Source organism: Cervus elaphus, chromosome 22 (genome assembly GCF_910594005.1).
Source record: "Cervus elaphus chromosome 22, mCerEla1.1, whole genome shotgun sequence".
Lineage (NCBI taxonomy): Eukaryota > Metazoa > Chordata > Mammalia > Artiodactyla > Cervidae > Cervus > Cervus elaphus.
This window is the reverse complement of record NC_057836.1, coordinates 29,065,077-29,083,782: the sequence shown is the minus strand read 5'-3', so window position 1 is coordinate 29,083,782 and position 18,706 is coordinate 29,065,077. Positions and strand designations below refer to the sequence as shown.

The 18,706-nt window shown below is 41.8% G+C and overlaps 1 pseudogene; it reads right to left on the bottom strand.

Moving 5' to 3' along the window:
• Positions 1 to 10,706: 10,706 nt before the first annotated feature.
• On the bottom strand, positions 10,707 to 12,081 carry LOC122680575 (annotated as a pseudogene).
• Between the last annotated feature and the right edge of the window lie 6,625 nt (positions 12,082 to 18,706).

Genomic DNA, 18,706 nt, shown 5'->3' with positions numbered 1-18,706 from the left:
ACAAGGAGTCAGACACAACGGAGTGACTGAACTGAACTGAACTGAGACAGTCTGCAATTTTATTGGATTATTTTTCTGTAGAAGCTTAATTTTTAATACTTGGTCTTAAAGACTAGAGAAGGCTGCCTGTACTCCTAAACAGCAAAGTATAGGCTTCTAACACAGATCATGATCAGGACGGTCTCTTGAGCAGGAAGAGCAGGACATTGCTTTCAATGGCCTTCAGCATCATAACATATATATCAGAACTTCCCCAGTGGCTATGTGGTAGAGAATCCTCCTGGCAGTCCAGGGGACATGGTTTGATCCCTGGATCAGGAAGATCCACGGGGCAACTAAACCCACAACTACTGAAGCCTGTGTGCCTAGAGCCCCAAGATCCACAAGAGAAGCCTGCACACTACAGCTAGAGAGGAGCCCTTGCCCACTGACACTACACAAAGCCCCCACACACCAACGAAGGTCCCACGCAGGCAAAAATAAATTACAAATATATATACACACACACACACACATACATATTGAGAATTTAAATACATTTCAGTGACATTAAAATATCTCACGTAAGAAACACTGTATAGAAGTACCTCAAACATGATTTTCATCTCTAGTTACTAAAATAAGAAACCTGGGAAAAATAAAAAGTAATAACAACACATGATTCTGGACCTCATTATCAGCCAATAACGTAGAGAACTAGAAGGCTGAATGCCCATTGAGTTTTTGCTATGAATCAGAATCAAACTGCACAGAAATCTGTTTCTTTTTCAAAACAAGCTTGCACTCCCCTTTTTTGTTGCATCCCTTTTTAAAAGTACATTATTCGGTTCCATGTGTGCTATTAATAACTTTTATTGTCCTTCCTAGATGGCAAACCAGTATCTCCTCACTCTTTGATGTCTATCACTGCAAGAATGCAAAAAAAAAAAAAAAAAAAAGATACATGCGGGCATTAGTTTGGAGTTCTAAGATAAAAAGTAAATAGGAGCAATGAAGCAAGGATAAAGATTCTCACTTGAATAGTAGTGGGGAGTTTCATTCATAATGAAGGGCATCTGGCATCAACTGGAGAGTCTTAAGACCTGTTTTAAGTTCAGCCACTGAAATCTGGATGCTAACAACACCTAAGTTTTTTATCTTTGGTCTGCTCATCTACTTGGACATACATAATTAGCTTCTTGAAGGTAGTCAAAGTGATGGTCGCTCAGTCGTGTCCGACTCTTTTCGACCCCATGGATAGTAGCCCACCAGGCTTCTCCGTCCATAGAACTCTCCAAGCTAAGAATACTGGAGTGGGTAGCCATTCCCTTCTCTGGAGGATCTTCCAGACCCAGGAATCGAACCCAGGTCTCCTGCATTGGCAGGCAAACTCTTTAGTGTCTGAGCCACTAGAGAAGCCCAATTACTTTCTTGCCCTATCCCAAACCCACCACACCTCACTCCTTTCCTATCCTCCTGAGTAACGAATTGGTACGATAATTTCTGACATGTTTCTAAGATAGCAATTTAGCCCTGAAAACTTGAATAAGCTTAAGGAGGTTAAAATTCTTAATCGGAAACTTTTTTTTAACAGGAAATTCTTATATGGCATGTGTCTGAGATCATTACATATATTCATCCATTGAATCCTCACAACCCCATGAAGTAGATAGTCACCCACGTTTTTACAGATGACAGAATTAAGGCACAGAGAGGTTAAGCAGCTAGCTCAAGAACACACAGCTAGAATTGGTGGAGCTGGAATTTTAACCCAGGCAGGCTGGTTCTAGAACCCTTATCCTAAGCTCCCATCCTAGGCTGCCTCCTAAAATAAGCAAACACACCAAAAATGCAAGATTCTAACTTGGGCTCTCAACTCCTTTTAACCTCATACCTACTTTACATTCAGAGTCCCTTGGACTGCAAGGAGATCAAACCAGTCAATCCTAAAGGAAATCAACTCTGAATATTCATTGGAAGGACTGATGCTAAAACTGAAGCTTCAATACTTTGGCCACCTGATATGAAGAGCCAACTCATTGAAAAAAAACTTTGATGCTGGGAAAGACTGAGGACCAGAGAAGAAGGGGGTGACAGGATGAGATGGTTGGATGGCATCACGGACTCAATGAACATGAGTTTGAACAAACTCCAGGAGATGATAGTGAAGGACAGGGAAGCCTGATGTGAAGCAGTCCGTGGGGTCACAAAAGTCAGACGTGACTGAGCAACTGAACAACTACTTTACACTGATTATCTTTGAAATTTTTAATCATTTCCAGTTTGGTCTCAAGCTCTCAAAGATGCACAAAAAAGATGAGCAGAACAAAACCTTCAGATGGAAACAGTCAGTAAAAATGTGCTGAATGAAAAAATGAAAGATACACTAGGACTTTCTACTTTCTCGGGGCCATCTATTAAGGTTAGCTTATCTGAATCCAGCAAGCCTAGCGCTTTCCTGCTACTCTCCTTGCTCTGAGCACAGGTTTTCTACAGACTTATGTCTTCAGCACTGGCTGCATTGAACCTGGAGGTAATCTGGCATTTGTCTTTCCTTGGATCTGTTCCTCTCTCCTGCTCTTCAGAGCCTGCATTCTCTGCATATTCTCTAAGGAAGCCACCCTGGCTTCTGCTTTTCATAAAATTTTGGTGAAATATTTCAGGCATGTAAAACTATGACAAACAGCACTCAGCTAAAGAAAGAAAAAATGAGAGTAAGTGCTTCAACTGAAGCCCCTGTGAACCCTGCATGATCATTTTTTCTTCTCTTCTCCCTGAATTAACCACTTTCCTGCACTGGGATACATGTTCACACTTCTAATAGGACTCCAGAATAGAAACAATATCAAGTTCCACATGATTTTAAACTGTATAGAAATGATATCTCGTTGCACATATCCTATTCCCTCAACATTATAGGCCATTTTTAAATTTTTTTAAGTCTTTATTGAATTTGTTACAATATTGCTTCTGTTTTATGCTTTGGTTTCTGGTCCCAAGGCATGGAGCATCTTAGTTCCCCAACCATGGATTGAACCAGCACCCTCTGCATTGGAAGGTGAAGTCTTAACCACTGGGCCACCAGGGAAGCCCCCTAGATTATTTTAATAATAATAAGTACTAAGGATGTAATATCAGTCAGTTAAGTTCAGTTCAGTTACTCAGTCATGTCTGACTCTTTGCGACCCCGTGAATCACAGCACGCCAGGCCTCCCTGTCCATCACCAACTCTCGGAGTTTACTCAAACTCATGTCCATTGAGTCGGTGATGCCATCCAACCATCTCATCCTCTCTCATCCCCTTCTCCTCCTGCCCCCAATCACTCCCAGCATCAGGGTCTTTTCCAATGAGTCAACTCTTCCCATGAGGTGGCCAAAGTATTGGAGTTTCAGCTTCAGCATCAGTCCTTCCAATGAACACCCAGGACTGATCTCCTTTAGGATGGACAGGTTGGATCTCCTTGCAGTCCAAGGGACTCTCAAGAGTCTTCTCCCACACCACACTTCAAAAGCATCAATTTTTTGGCACTCAGCTTTCTTCACAGTCCAACTCTCACATCCATACGTGACCACTGGAAAAACCATAGCCTTGACTAGACAGACCTTTGTTGGCAAAGTAATGTCTCTGCTTTTTAATATGCTGTCTAGGTCGGTCACAACTTTCCTTCCAAGGAGTAAGCGTCTTTTAATTTCATGGCTGCAATCACCATCTGCAGTGATTTTGGAGCCCAAAGCAATAAAGTCAGCCACTGTTTCCACTGTTTTCCCATCTATTTCCCATGAAGTGATGGGACCAGATGCCATGATCTTAGTTTTCTGAATGTTGAACTTTAGGCCAACTTTTTCACTCTCCTCTTTCACTTTCATCAAGAGGCTTTTTAGTTCCTCTTCACTTTCTGCCACATAAGGGTGGTGTCATCTGCATATTTGAGGTTATTGATATTTCTCCCGGCAATCTTGATTTCAGCTTGTGCTTCCTCCAGCCCAGCGTTTCTCATGATGTACTCTGCATGTAAGTTAAACAAGCAGGGTGACAATATACAGCCTTGACGTACTCCTTTTCCTATTTGGAACCAGTCTGTTGTTCCATGTCCAGTTCTAACTGTTGCTTCCTGACCTGCATACAGGTTTCTCAAGAGGCAGGTCAGGTGGTCTGGTATTCCCATCTCTTTCAGAATTTTCCACATTTTATTATGAAGGATGTAATATATCACATGATAAATATAATTAACACTGATGCATGTTACATGTGAAAGAGTAAATCCTAAAAGCTCTCACAAACACAAAATTTTTTTCTATGTCTTTTTTATCTATGAGATGACAGATATTTACTAAACTTACTCTGTTCATTATTTAATGAAGTATGTAAGTCAAATTGTAATGTTGTAAACCTTAGAATTACACAATGCTATAGGTCAATTATACATCCAAAAAACTGGCAGGAAAAAAAAAATGTCATCATCATAATAATATTTAAAGTGAACAACTTAACCCCACAGCTTAAGAAAAAGAATGTTACTATTACCATAGGAGCCCCCTTGATCCCACCCGCCCCTCTCTTGACTCCAAGAGGTTAACTATTACCTTGCCTTTAGCATTACTTTTTTTTTTAAACAGCTGCTACCACTTTTGCCTGTATACCTAGAGTATTACTCAGTTTTGCCTGTTTATCATCTCATATTATGTTTGCATATATTCTTCTAATGACTTGCTTTCTCCACTCAATACTTTGGAAATTCTTCCATGCCAGTTCACGTAGCAATAACTCCTTTATTCTCACCATGGCACAGTACTACATAGTACTTCACTGGTGCTGGGAAAGATTGAGGGCAGAAGGAGAAGAGGGCATCAGAGGATGAGATGGCTGGATGGCATCACCAATGCATTGGACATGAGCTTGGGCAAACTTCAGGAGATGGTAAGGGACAGCGAGGCTTGGCATGCTGCAGTCCATGGGGTCGCAAAGAGTCGGACACGACTGGGCGACTGAACAACAAAAAAGGACTACATCATATGGCAATTCCACTAATGACCTAGTCTCCTATTGATGAGGTTTGATTTTGTAGTTTGTGTTGTTGTTTTAATCTTTTGGGACGAGGGTTATAAATATGCTTGACCATGCCCATGGTAAACACATGAAAGCATCACTCCATGATTGTTCTCTAACTCAGGTTTGGTGGGGAGTAACTTTAGTCACTTCTGTATTTTCTCAATTTAGATTTAAGCTCAGTCAATTCAGGATTTTTCTCTCTGATTCTTTCATCAGAAATGTAGTCCAGGTGGCCTTATGGAGAGTCAACTTTGTACAGCAAGGAAGCTTCTGGTTCATTGCCATACTCCTGTCTTCCACTGACATCCTCCACAATCTATCTCATCCTACTTTACTTTTGTTGTGATTTTGGTCTTCATCCTTCTCTTTGGTGGCTAGCTCTGAGATGTCACAGATTCTCCCTCTTAGCCTTTCTGTACTTTTCTCAAGAGGAAAAAAAGAGGCTTCCCACTGCCCTCTGTGGCCACAAACTACTGGAGCACCACCGAGGCCTTTCTTCCTAGAGTCACACTGGCCTAGAACTTTTCCACAGGTCTTTGTCTCCTCTGACTTTATCAGGAAAAGAGGCCTAGAATCTACCTGGGGTCTTGGGGACATGAACAAGAGAATCCTCTGAAGTCTGAAAGAAAGTGAAAGTTGTTCAGTCATGTCCGACTCTTTGCGACCCCATGGACTGACTGTAGTCCATGGACTTCTCCAGGCCAGAATACTGGAGTGAGTAGCCTTTCTCTTCTCCAGGGGATCTTCCCAACCCAGCGATCGAACCCAGGTCTCCCACATTACAGGCAGATTCTTTACCAGCTGAGCCACAAGGGAAGCCCAAGAAGACTGGAGTGGGTAACCTATCCTTTCTCCAGCAAATCTTCCCAATCCAGGAATTGAACTGGGGTCTCCTGCATTGCAGGCGGATTCTTTACCAACTGAGCTATCAAGGAAGCCCTAAAGTCTGGGACTGCAGTCAAATGTTAGTCCCTCTTGAGGGTTTGAGTTAATTAACCTAGTCCCCGGGATGACTTCAACGCAAAGGAAAGACTCTTGTGGAATAAACTTGTGAGATTATCTGAAGGCTCAGCCTCAGTACCATAAAGACACTCTCCAATATGGCAGCCACTTGCCACATACAGAGATTTAAGTGTAAGTGGTGAACAATTAAGATTAAATTAAACTTAAAATTCGGTTCCTCAGCTACATCATCCACCTCTGAAGTCCTTCCCCTCACCATGGAAAATTCTATTGAACAGCACTGTCTCAGAGGATGCTTGCACAAGAGACAGCCAAGTGGGTACTCCAAAGAAAAGCCTCAGAATCCCTAAGAGCAGAACTGATTTTGGCATCAGGCATCCAGATTCAGCCTGGTTTCACCTCAGCATTTGGGAGAATGGCTGATGGGCTCTCACCAGGGGTAACAGTCAGTTTTTGAAAGACCTCAAAAATCACTCCTTCCCTTTGGCTAGAGGGAGAGGATGCCCAGGAAGAGGCTGTGGTCATAGGTCATTAGACTGACCTGAGCTAGAAGGGAATAAGACACTGTCTTATGGCTATTCCCCCACATGGCTGGTACCTGTGGCAAAGCAAAGCAAGATAATTTCTCCACTGCAAAATGTGCACTGCTTAATAACACCAGCCCATTTCAGCAAGTCTCACTCTTATCAATTGAAAAGTTGCATGTTTGATTTTTTTTTTATTTTATTGGTGTGTAGTTGCTTTACAATGTTGCATTAGCTTACACTGTATAGCAAAGCGAATCATCATACATATATTCTGTCTTTTTTGGATTTCCTTCTCATTTAGGTCACCACAGAGCACCAAGTAGACAGTAGGTTCTCATTAATAATTATTTCAGGCTGTTGTTGAGTCGTTAAATTGTGTCTGACTCTTCAGCAACTCTATGGAATGCAGCCCACCTGGCTCCTCTGTCCATGGGGTTTTCCAGGCAAGGATACTCGAGTGGGTTGCCATTTTCTTCTCCAGGGGATCTTTCTGAGCCAGGGATCGAACCGGAGGCTCCTGTTTGGCAGGCGGATTCTTCACCACTGAGCCACCTGGGAAGCCCCTGTCTATTTTATACATAGTATCAAGAGTGCCTATATGTCAATCCCACCCTCCTTTTCCCTTTGGTATCCACATGACTGTTCTCCACATCTGTGCCTATTTCTGCTTTGTAAATTAGATCATCTATACCAGCTCTTAACACATTTCTGTTTTAAATGTCATTCTCTGTACTTTGACATGTAGACTTGTCAGTCACTGTATATTGATCTATTTTAACTGCCAACCTAAACCCTTCTTCCTCTATGTGCCTTCTCAACAACTTTATAAAAAGAACTTTGTAGTTCTCTTGGTTATGCAGTATCTCAGATTTTCTTCTCTCCCACTGTTCCAAGCTTGAGCCGGGTACCCCAGGTGGTATCCTCTCCCTCCCCTGGACTGCTCTGGACGGCAGCGGGGCTGGCCCTGCATGCTGCACATCCAGGGACCTCCGTCCTTGGAGGATCTGAAATCAGTCAGGGAGGGGGAAGGGGAGGGAGACTGGATACGTGGAAGAAAGGAGAACCCAAGCTGTTCCTCCTCCTCAGTTCCCTCTGGGGTGTGGCTCATACAACCCAGCCTACAGTGACCTCACTCCCCACAGAGGGACTCTGGTTTCTGGGCTCTGGGAGCATCAACTCCTTCCTCTGTTCCTCCCGCCAAGGAGTGACACTAGCTTCCTGCCATCCAGTATCAGGCTCGGCTCCCCACCTCCTGTCTGACTTTTCAGCAATTCCATCACCGGCCTGACCAACATTAATGACTCACAGTGTGAACTTTGAAACAACCCTACAAAATCCATTCCAGCTCTCATGGGAAAGCTGCCAAGTGTCTTCCCCAGTAATTGCAAAGTGTTCCCATCCCTCCCAGAAGAATATCAGTTTGTCTCTGTAAGCCAAGTTCACAAAATTAAACTCTTTCCCTAAATCGCATGCATTTATGGGTGCATGCACTGTATCCTGGTCTGATTCTTTTAATTGTAATCTTCCAAACCGAGAAATAAAAAAACCCACTCCTGGGTTTCCCTGGTGGCACAGTGGGTAAAGAATCCATCTGTTAATGCAGGAGACATGCATTCAATCCCTGGGTAGGGAAGATCCCCTGCAGAAGGAAATGGCAACCCACTCCAGTATTCTTACCTGGAAACCCCTATGGACAGAGGAGCCTAGCGGACTACAGTCCATGGGATCACAAGAGAGTTAGACACAACTTGGCAACTAAACAACAACTTCATCATAGATGTGGCCCAGTACCTGTGTCTTGCATTTTTCTACCCAGATATACACAGTGTTATAGACCTGATATTGTTTACTCAATTGTGTAAACTTCTGATGAGGAACTCTAGCAGTCCAGGAACCTCACATTAAGAGGTCCCTCAATTATCTACAAATCCACAGCATTTTTATGTTCTGGATCACAGTGCATTATGATTATGGGTGAATCCACTATAAGTAATTGCCGTTTCCTCCTCCAGGGGATCTTTCTACCCAGGGGATCGAACCCAGGTCTCCTGCATTGCAGGCAGACTTTTTACCATCTGAGCCACCAGGGAAGCCCGAGGGCCACAATATTTTTATCCATATCACAATGAAACAGCTATTTTGTATTAGCTATTTCTTTATCTGTCATCTTCAAATGTTTTTAGCAACACAATTTTGAATAGATCTACAGCCTTCCCCAGTGACTCAGACAGTAAAGAATCTGCCTGCAATGCAGGAGACACAGGAGACCCAGGTTCAATCTCTGGGTTGGGAAGATCCCCTGGAGAAAGCAATGGCTACCCACTCCAGTATTCTTGCCTGGAGAATTCATGGACAGAAGAGCCTGGTGGGCTACAGTCAATGGGGTCTCAAAGAGTCGGACACAACTGAGTGACTAACACAGTTTATTTGCCCTAAATCTTCCATCTTGCTTGAAAAGGTACATTTCTGTTCTGTCTCTGTTGTTTTGTTTTGCTTTTTAATAAGTCATGCCATAGCTACTACTAACAGAGATGTAAGCACACTGTACTTGATCAGTTATCAGCTTCCCTTACATTTCTGTATTTTGTTTTTAATTCTTGTATTTTCAAGTAATGGATGTACTGGACTTAACCATTTGAAAGACAAGCCTAATCAATACAGCACATTGTATGCCACCAGCCAGGCCTGCACTGTTCATGTTCCAGAATTATTTAACAGATGTCAGAAACTGCCGTTCCAGGCCCATGAAAATGGTGGAGCCTCTCTTGATATTAAACCCACAAACACACACACACACAAAGCAACTCTGCAAAAAAAAAAAAATTTTTTTTAACTTTCTTTGGTCTTTTGAACTTCAAAAGGCAACCGCAACTTCATTCCCTGTTTTACATTTTTTCCCCTCTCCTTTACAATATCAATTTAGGTCGCTTTTTCTACATCTTTTTAGGGAATTGTTACAGATGCTTCTGGGATTTATAAAATAATTTCCTGCACATTAATGCAAAAATTCTGTAACTTCCCAATTCAATAGAAACAAAACTGATGATTCCAATTTGAATGCTCTCTCTTCTCTTTCTGATCTTTACCTCCTGTTCCTTTTATCTCACCTTTTCCATTTCTGAGCTTCCAGATCAATCTTTTCTTCTGTTGTTCCATCCTACCCTCTGACCCTTGCACAAAACAGGAATGCAATCAAACACATTCATGCTCAGTCATCTTTTCCTTGGACCTTCTGTCAGCCACTGACTCTCACTGTGCCCTCTTCTTTTCACAGTTAAGACTGGTCTTGAAGAATTACCCACCACCACCACTTTTTTATCCATTAAAGGATGTAACCTTGACATTGATCTGGTAAGATTTGTACATTTTTTTATTTGCATTTATTTATTTAAATTGTTTTGGCTGCACCACACGGCCTGTGGAAGTTTAGTTCCCCAACCAAGGATCAAACCTGAGCTCCCAGCATTGGAAGTACACAGTCTTAATCCCTGGACTGTCAGCAAAGTGCCAGATTTATGTATTTTTTAAGAACCAACCTGGTCATCAGTAAAAGGAGATGGATAAGATGGCAGCTGGGAGACCAATTGGGAGGTAATTACAGGGTCCACAGAAAATACCATAAGGCCCCGGGGAGGCAACAGAAGCAGCCTGGGAGAGAAGATGAAGTTAAAAGACACTGAGAAATGAAACTGACAAGACTCAGTGTCTGGGATGTGGGGGCTGGGGGAGAACAGATGGTAGAGAAAGACTCCTAAGTTGGTCTTTGGTGGCAGTGCAATGCTGTCTTTCAGAAGATACAAAGATACGAAGAACAAGTTTTGGTCAAAACATAATTCTTTCAGTTTAGGTAAATACCTTTCTTCTGGGAAACAGTCCTTGGCTTCTGTTTCATTGAATTCAAAGTAACCTCTCTCATTAGTTTTTTGGACATCCTTCTAAAGTGTTCATGACAACATAAGAAAATTTACATAACGCATTTTCACTAAAATTTGGGTATCATGCACAGTGATCAGTTTATTACATTTTCAATATTAACCATTTGGGCAGGTATATAGTAGTATCACATGGCAGTGTTAATCTGTACCCCCCTTATGATTAATGATGTTGAGTATCTTTTCAAGCACTTTTTTGCCATTTGTACCAGGCTCCTATGGCTGCTGTAATATATTATCATAAACTTGGTGGCTTACAATAAGAATTTTATTCATTCAGAGTTCTGGAGACAGGAAATCTGAAAATCAGTATCACTGAAATAAACTTAAGGTTCATCAGAGCTTTGCTCCCTTGGAAGTCTCTACAAGAAAATCCTTTCCTTACCTTTTTGTTGTTGTTGTTATAGCACAACTCATATATTTCAACTGGACAAAAAAAAGTATCATTTACAATATCTTCAGATAAACTGTCTTTGAATGAGAGCTGTCTTTACAGTACACTGAGGTCTACAAGATGTAGAAAGTTACTATTCTAGAAAGTTTACTACTGTGCAAAATGAAGACTGCTTAAATCGAACAGGGGGTAGGGGAGAGCCTGTGGTTTCTCATTTTTCACACTGCCTCAGGTGGCTGAGGGAGTTTCAGATTTTCTTTAGACATCATTAGGTGTCGAAGCTCTTGCAGGACAATGCTATTATTAATTCTGCCATTTTGGTAGCATTGATATGGCTCTAAGGGGGCTCCACCACCCCATTAGAACTATTAACTCCTTTCACATTAATTTTTGTTCCAAATTTCACATAGCCGGGGTGCTTGGGTCCATATTCTATTTTAAGGCTATATATTCAGTTTTTATAAATTGTTCGTGGAGGCCCAATCATCCCTGTCCATCTTATAAGTGCCATGTCTTCTTTATCTTCTAGACTTAGGCTAACTGTGCTATCTCCTACAGCTTTCTGGCCTTCTTCCAACAGCTGGAAATTGAAGGAACTTTTACCCCTGAGCCCATGGTGGCTGCCACCTTGCATCACTGTCGTTCCTTTCCTTACACCGTTTTTAGTTTCCAGAGCTATATTCTTCGAATTCCTTGGCTCCAGGCCCCTTCCTCCAACTTTTGTGCTGTGGGTAGTCTCTTCTGTTTCTGTACCTATACCCTTCCATCACGTATGAACAAGGCAGAAGTCCAGGACATTTTTACGGCCTGGCCTTGGAAGTCACATAATATCACTTCCATAACAGTCTATTGATGAAAGCAGTCAAAAAAACCCCACCCCAAAGAAGATTACAAATGACCAATAGGCACATGAAAAGGCACTTAGCACCACTAACCAGAGAAATGCAAATCAAAGCCACAGTGAGATATCGGCTCACAGTCTTAGGATGAAAGTGAAAGTCGCTCAGTCATGTCTAACTCTTTGCGACCCCCATGGACTATACAGTCCGTAGTATTCTCCAGGCCAGAATGCTGGAGTGGGTTGCCTTCAGCTTCTCCAGGGGATCTTCCTAACCCAGCGATCGAATCCAGGTGTCCCTCACTGCAGATGGATTCTTTAACAGCTGAGCCACAAGGGAAGTCCAAGAATACTGGAGTGGGTAGTCTATCCCTTCTCCAGCAGATCTTTCCAGCCCAGGAATCAAACCAGGGTCTCCTGCATTGCAGGTGGGTTTTTTTTCTTTTCTTTTTTTAACCAACTGAGTTATCAGGGAAGCCCACACACTGTTAGGATGGCTGTTATTAAAAGGACAAGAGATAAGTGTTGGTGAGGATGCAGAGAAAAGAGGACACTTGTGAACCGTTAGTGGGAATGCAAATTGCTACAGCCATTATGGCAAGAAGTTTTATTAACGTTCCTCAAAAAAATTACAAATAGAACTATCATATAATCCAGCAATTCCATTTGGAGGCATATAACCAAAGGAAATAAAATCAAGTTCTCAAAGGGATATCTGCACTCCCATGTTCACTGTGCCATAATTCACAACAGCCAAGATATGAAAACAACCTAAGTGTTCATCAAGGGATGAATGGATAAAAAACGATGTGGTATAAGTCATCATAGAAAAGAAATATGGATTATATGGAAAAAAATAACTGAGTCACTTCACTATACAGCAGTAATTAACGCAACATCATAATTCAACTATATTTCAATAGAAAATAAACTTTAAAAAACCATTTTAAAAAAGATGGGGTGATGGATACATGTATATGTATGGCTGAGTCCCTTTACTGTTTACCTGAAACCATCACAACATTGTTAATCGGTTTTATCCCAGTACAAAATAAAAAGTTAAAACACACACACACAAAGATGTGGTGAAAATTACAATGAGATTATTCAGACATGGGACAGAAGAAAATACTGTTATTTGTGACATGGGTGGACCATGAGTGCATCATGCTAAAGGAAATAAGTCAGCCAGATAAAGACAAAATACTATCTGTTCTACCTTATCTGTGACATCTTAAAAAGCTGAACACATAGAAGCAAAGTATATAGTAGTTGCCAACAGCTGAGGGGTAGGGGAGATGGGGAGATATCCAAGAGTGCAAATTTCCAGTTATAAATAAATACTGGGGATATAATGTACAGCATGGTGACTACAGTTAATAGTATTGTATTACATACTTGAAAGTTGCTAACTGAGTAGGTCTCACATGTCTCACCCCAAAATAAAAGGGATAATTATGTGAAGTGATGGAGAGGTTAACGAACCCAATTATGGTCACCATTTTGCAATACTCACAGGTATCAAATCATCACATTATACAGCTTAAATTGACACAATGTTACATGTTAATCATATCTCAATAAATCTGGGGGAGAAATGAAAATTTTGCATATACTGTAGTTAGTTCAGTCGCTCAGTCGTGTCCAACTCTTTGAGACCCCATGAATCGCAGCACGCCAGGCAACCCTGTCCATCACCAACTCCTGGAGTTTACTCAAACTCATGTCCATCGAGTCAGTGATGCTATCCAGCCATCTCATCCTCTGTTGTCCCCTTCTCCTCCTGCCCCCAATCCCTCCCAACATCAGGGTCTTTTCCAATGAGTCAACTCTTTGCATGAGGTGGCCAAAGTATTGGAGTTTCAGCTTCAGCAGGATATACTATAGGACCTAGTAATTCACATACCCAACAGAAATGCATACAAATGTACCAAAATTACATTCCAGAGAATGCTCTTTGCTCCACTATTTTTAAAAGCCAAAAACTAGAAACAACCCCAAATTTTTCCATCAGTAGGAAAGCTACTTGTATGTATCTCATTAGTAGGAAAGTTACTTGTATGTATCATGATACATGCATGCAGCTGTATGCAGGGGTAAAAAAATGAGTCAACTATATGCCTCAACACGGGTGAATCTCACATACATACTGTACAATTGCATGTGCATAAAGTTCAAAAAACAGGCAAATCTAATGATATGAAGAATTGATGCTTTTGAACGACAGTGCTGAAGAAGACTCTTCAGAGTCCCTTGGACAGCAAGGGGATCAAACCAGTCAATACTAAAGGGAATCAACCCTGAATATTCATTGGAAGGACTGATGCTGAAGCTCCAACACTTTGGTCACCTGATGCCAAGAACCTATTCACTGGAAAAGACCCTGATGCTGGGAAATGGGAAAGATAGAGGGCAAGAGGAGAAGAGAGTGACAGAGGATGAGATAATTGGATGGCATCACCAACTCAATGGACATGAGTTTGAGCAAACTCTGGGAGATAGCGAAGGACAGGGAAGCCTGGCGTGCAGCAGTCCATGGGGTTGAAAAGAGTTGGACTCGACTTAGTGACTGAACAAAAACAAATGATACTAGAATAAACATTTATGGTTTCTCATGTAGGAGTTTCCAAGGCTATAGAACTTAATAAACTATGACGTTAGACAACAAGGACCTACTGTATAGCACATGCAAATCTGCTCAATGTTATGTGGCAGTGGAGGGGAGGGGAGTTCAGGGAAAAATGGCTACATGTGTATATTCAGCTGAGCCCTTTCGAGTTCTCTTGAAACTATCACAATATTGCTAATCAGCTATACTTCAATATAAAATAAAAAGTTTAAAAAAACAAACAACTACAGTGTTGTAAATTAGGATGGTGTTTATCTTTGGGATAAAAGAGGATAGTGACTGTAGGGAGCTCTGGGAAGTGTCCTGGGTTACGGATAATGTTCTATTCTGTGATCTGAATTGTGGCCCCTACTTTGGGGTAACTTCTCGAGGCACTGGCTACTTTTCCTCACATAGATCAACAGGCAATTATTTGTGCATATAAGACTGTCACCATGTCCTCCTCCCCGTCACCCCCCTGCTGGCATCACTCCATGGGGGGTGTCCCATCATTACTCACTCACTCCAGGGACAGCACAGCCTATGAGGGCACCCCTCTGAGAGTGGAAGGTCAGCCCCATCAGGCTCATTAGGACAGGGGTTTAATCAGTTTGATTGGCGGAGTCCCCTTTGTGTGTATTAGTTGCCCAGCCATCTTTGACTCTTTATGACTCCATGGACTGTAACCCGCCAGGTTCCTCTGTCCATGGGATTTCCCAGGAAGACTATTGGAGTGGGTTGCCATGCCCTTCTCCAGGGGATCTTCCCAACCCAGGAATCAAACCCAGTTCTCCCACACTGCAGGCAGATTCTTCACCGTCTGAGCCATCAGGCAAGTTCTGGAGTCCCCATTAGTACTTCCCAGTTCAGGACAACCTTCCCGTGCTGTATTGAAGTTTCCAAAGATACCTGCACTACTGATGGCTGTGAGGCCCCTGCCCCAAAACACAAGAGGCTCTCCTAGATCCGGATATCTGGCTCTGCCACCTGGAAGCGATGGTAGGGAGCTAGAGAAGCGCCTGCGACAACCCCAGGATGCTTGAGTGAGAGATATGTGGGTCAAGTCTGAACTCTGAGCTCTGGCTACATACTAACTACATGACTACTTATTTTCTCAGCTATAAAGCTGGGCTGCAGTGATTTAGCATACTATTTTGGGTTATGAAGATCACTATCATAAGAACTAAATACAGAATTTAATTAATGAATTAAAATGTTCTAACTAAAAAAAAAAAACAAAAACTGTATATACAATCATTTACCATTGCTAGAAATGTAAGTCTTCCTCAAAGGGTTTAGTCAAAGTTCTAAACATCTATCCTTATGATATGATATCGGCTGAAATTACGTGCATGCATGCTCAGTTGTGTCTGATTCTTGCGACCACATGGACTGTAGTCTGCCAGGCTCCTCTCTCCATGGGATTTTCCAGGCAAGAATACTGGAGTGGGTTGCATTTCCTCCTCCAGGGAATTTTCCTGACCCAGGGATCAAACCTGCATCTCCTGCATGGGCAGGCGGATTCCTTATTGAGCCACCTGGGAAGCTGGGTATGAATATGGCCAATAAAGTTTCCCCAAAAAACATTTTTTTAAAAAATGGTTGGCCCTGGGCCAAGATGGTGGGACTGGAACTGATTAACAGGGGGGGGTCTGTGGCTTTTTATCTATAGCCTTCTGCAATATTTTTTTTAATCAATTGCATGCATTAGTTTGATCAGTTCTTTTAAGATCATACCCCCAAAAATATTAACATAACTAAGATCCCAGCTGTTCTGACCTTCACAAGTGTTGACACTTCTGGTCTCACATTAGCCAGTATTTAGAATCTAGATTCTTCACAGGTTTTCCTAAGAAAAAGAATCATTGCAGATTTAATGATTTTTTTTTAAAACAATTCTTTATGATGATTTCTAAGACCATGGGAGAGGATGACAGCAGATACAATCAATTGTTACATTCATGCTTCCCTAATTGTAATTTATCAAAGTAATTTGATTTTGAAAAATTAAAGATGACAGGAGGCTTATTGTGAGAAGCAACTGCCTGCCACCCGCCCCCCCGCCCCGCCCCCAACCCCTCTCCACCCCTCTATTCCATCCCTGAGGGCCAATCTCTTCTCATTACTGTCAATTAATTCTACGTTCAGTTCTTTTGAAGGTTTTTATATTAAAAACCCTCCATTCGAAATGTCTCCCTTTCAAGCCTCCTCTATCTTCAAAGATGCATCCTCTTTGGAAGAAAAGCTATGACAAACCTAGACAGTATATTAAAAAGCAGAGATGTTACTTTGCCAACAAAGGTCCATATAGTCACAGCTATGGTTTTTCCGGTAGTCATGCACAGATGTTGAGAGTTGGACCATAAAGAAGGCTGAGCACAAAAGAATTGATGCTTTAGAATTGTGGTGCTGGAGAAGACTCTTGAGAGTTCCTTGGACTGCAAGAAGATCAAACCAGTCAATCCTTAAGGAAATCAACCCTGAATATTCACTGGAAGGACTGATGCTGAAGCTGAAGCTCCACTACTTTGGCCACCTGATGTGAAGAGCCGACTCATTGGAAAAGACCTTGATGCTGGGAAAGACTGAGGGCCAGAGAAGAAGAGGGTGACAGGATGAGATGGTTGAATGGCATCATGGTCTCAATAACATGCATTTGAGCAAACTCCAGGAGATAGTGAAGGCTAGGGAAGCCTGGTGTGCTGTAGTCTATGGCGTTGCAAAGAGTAGGACATGACTGTGTGACTGAACAACATCTTCTCAACTTTACCCCCAGCCACACTGCAAAGACGTGAAGCCCTCTTCCCAAAGAGGAAGCTTAATAGAGACTCAGTGGGTCCTCTGAGTCCCAGGGGCTCGCCTACAGGTCCTGAGCAAAGCTCCTCCTCTGCAGAGCCTCGCATCTCCCTTCAAGGAATTTTACACCTGCTGCTCATGAGTTTCTCCTGACTTTATATTACTCTGTATTTTACTTATTTATGTAATCAGTAATGGAAGTATGTGCAGACGCTCCCAAAAACCACCAAGAAGGATGGTTCACTCTAAGAAAAACAGAAAGAAAATATAAATTTGATACATGAGCAGACTTTTCAGATAGATGGAAAGGCCTTGAAATGGCAATATAACACAGTGTCTTGGGGGAAAACCTGTATTTTTGGAGTAGAAAGCTCCAGAAGAGAAAATAAATGTGAGAAGCGAGCCTTAAAAAGTTAATAGGAGTCAGATGGTCCTTACGTGTGAGGCCAAAGAGCTGGACTTCAGCCCATGGTCCAGGAGTTGACCATTTAAATGCCTGTAAATGCCAAATGGATCATGCAAATGACAGAAATGAAATCATGTAAATGAGAAAAAAAGACAGGAAGTGTGGGTCCTCTGGGAAACTGGGGAGATGGTGCCCTTCCAGATGGAACAGTTTGATTATTTTTATACACAGTGTAAGACTAGTGTTGCCAGGCCTGCCACTTTAATAACGGCAGACTATCCAGATTTTTCTGTCAAATTCTCTGGTTTTAAACGTTGGCAAATATTACCTGTTTTTTCAGGCTCACAGTATGTGGTCAAAAAAAGTATTATATATTCTCAAAAGCTGGTTTCAGCCAGCAATGTTTTTACCTCCCCTAGCAGCAAAAAGGAACAACCATTATGAAATTTAAGACAGGGAGGACCCATGGTCAGGTCTGCAGTTTTAAAGATTGCTCTGGTGGAAGAATACAGGATGGATTGATTAAAGGAGAAACTGAAATCAAACGTGGAGAAACCTATCTGAAGGCACCTGCAAATCAATCATTGGTAATAGATGCACTGAGAGTCAAACCTAAGACACAACACTTTTATCATCAGTGATTGATTTTTCAGTGCAGGTAGGTGAAATGGCTCTGAGCATTTCCGCCAGAATTTGACCCCCAATGATCCCCGAGAACTTTCTATTTTGTGTAAATCTTGGGTGTGACAATCAAAGACAGAATGGATTTATCTGATTACTTTCCATAACTTCATTTTTTCTTATAAATGTACTTGCTAGTAGTAATAAGACGATAGAGAATACATCTGGCTTTAGAAAGGCAGCTTGTCGAACCTCTACCCTCTGCTTCTGTATTATATCAATCGTAGAAGCAAACAAAGGTATTTTCTGCAAATGGTTCCCATGTGCCCACATCTCTGAATGTAAAATAAACAGTGCAGGCCATGAAAACAGTATTTTAAACAGAGCACTGCAGCTGGGGAAATTGTCTAAACATGAACCTTATTTTTACAGTCACTTAACAATGTTCTTTATCTATTAAGTTAACTTTTAAAAAGGAGAAAATGGGGAGATGGGGGGAGGGTACTAAAGGGGGACAGAGAGAGAGGTTATCCATCTGTTTTCCCAAAACACCTAATACTTCCATTTCTCTGAGTTTAGATATCAATATATT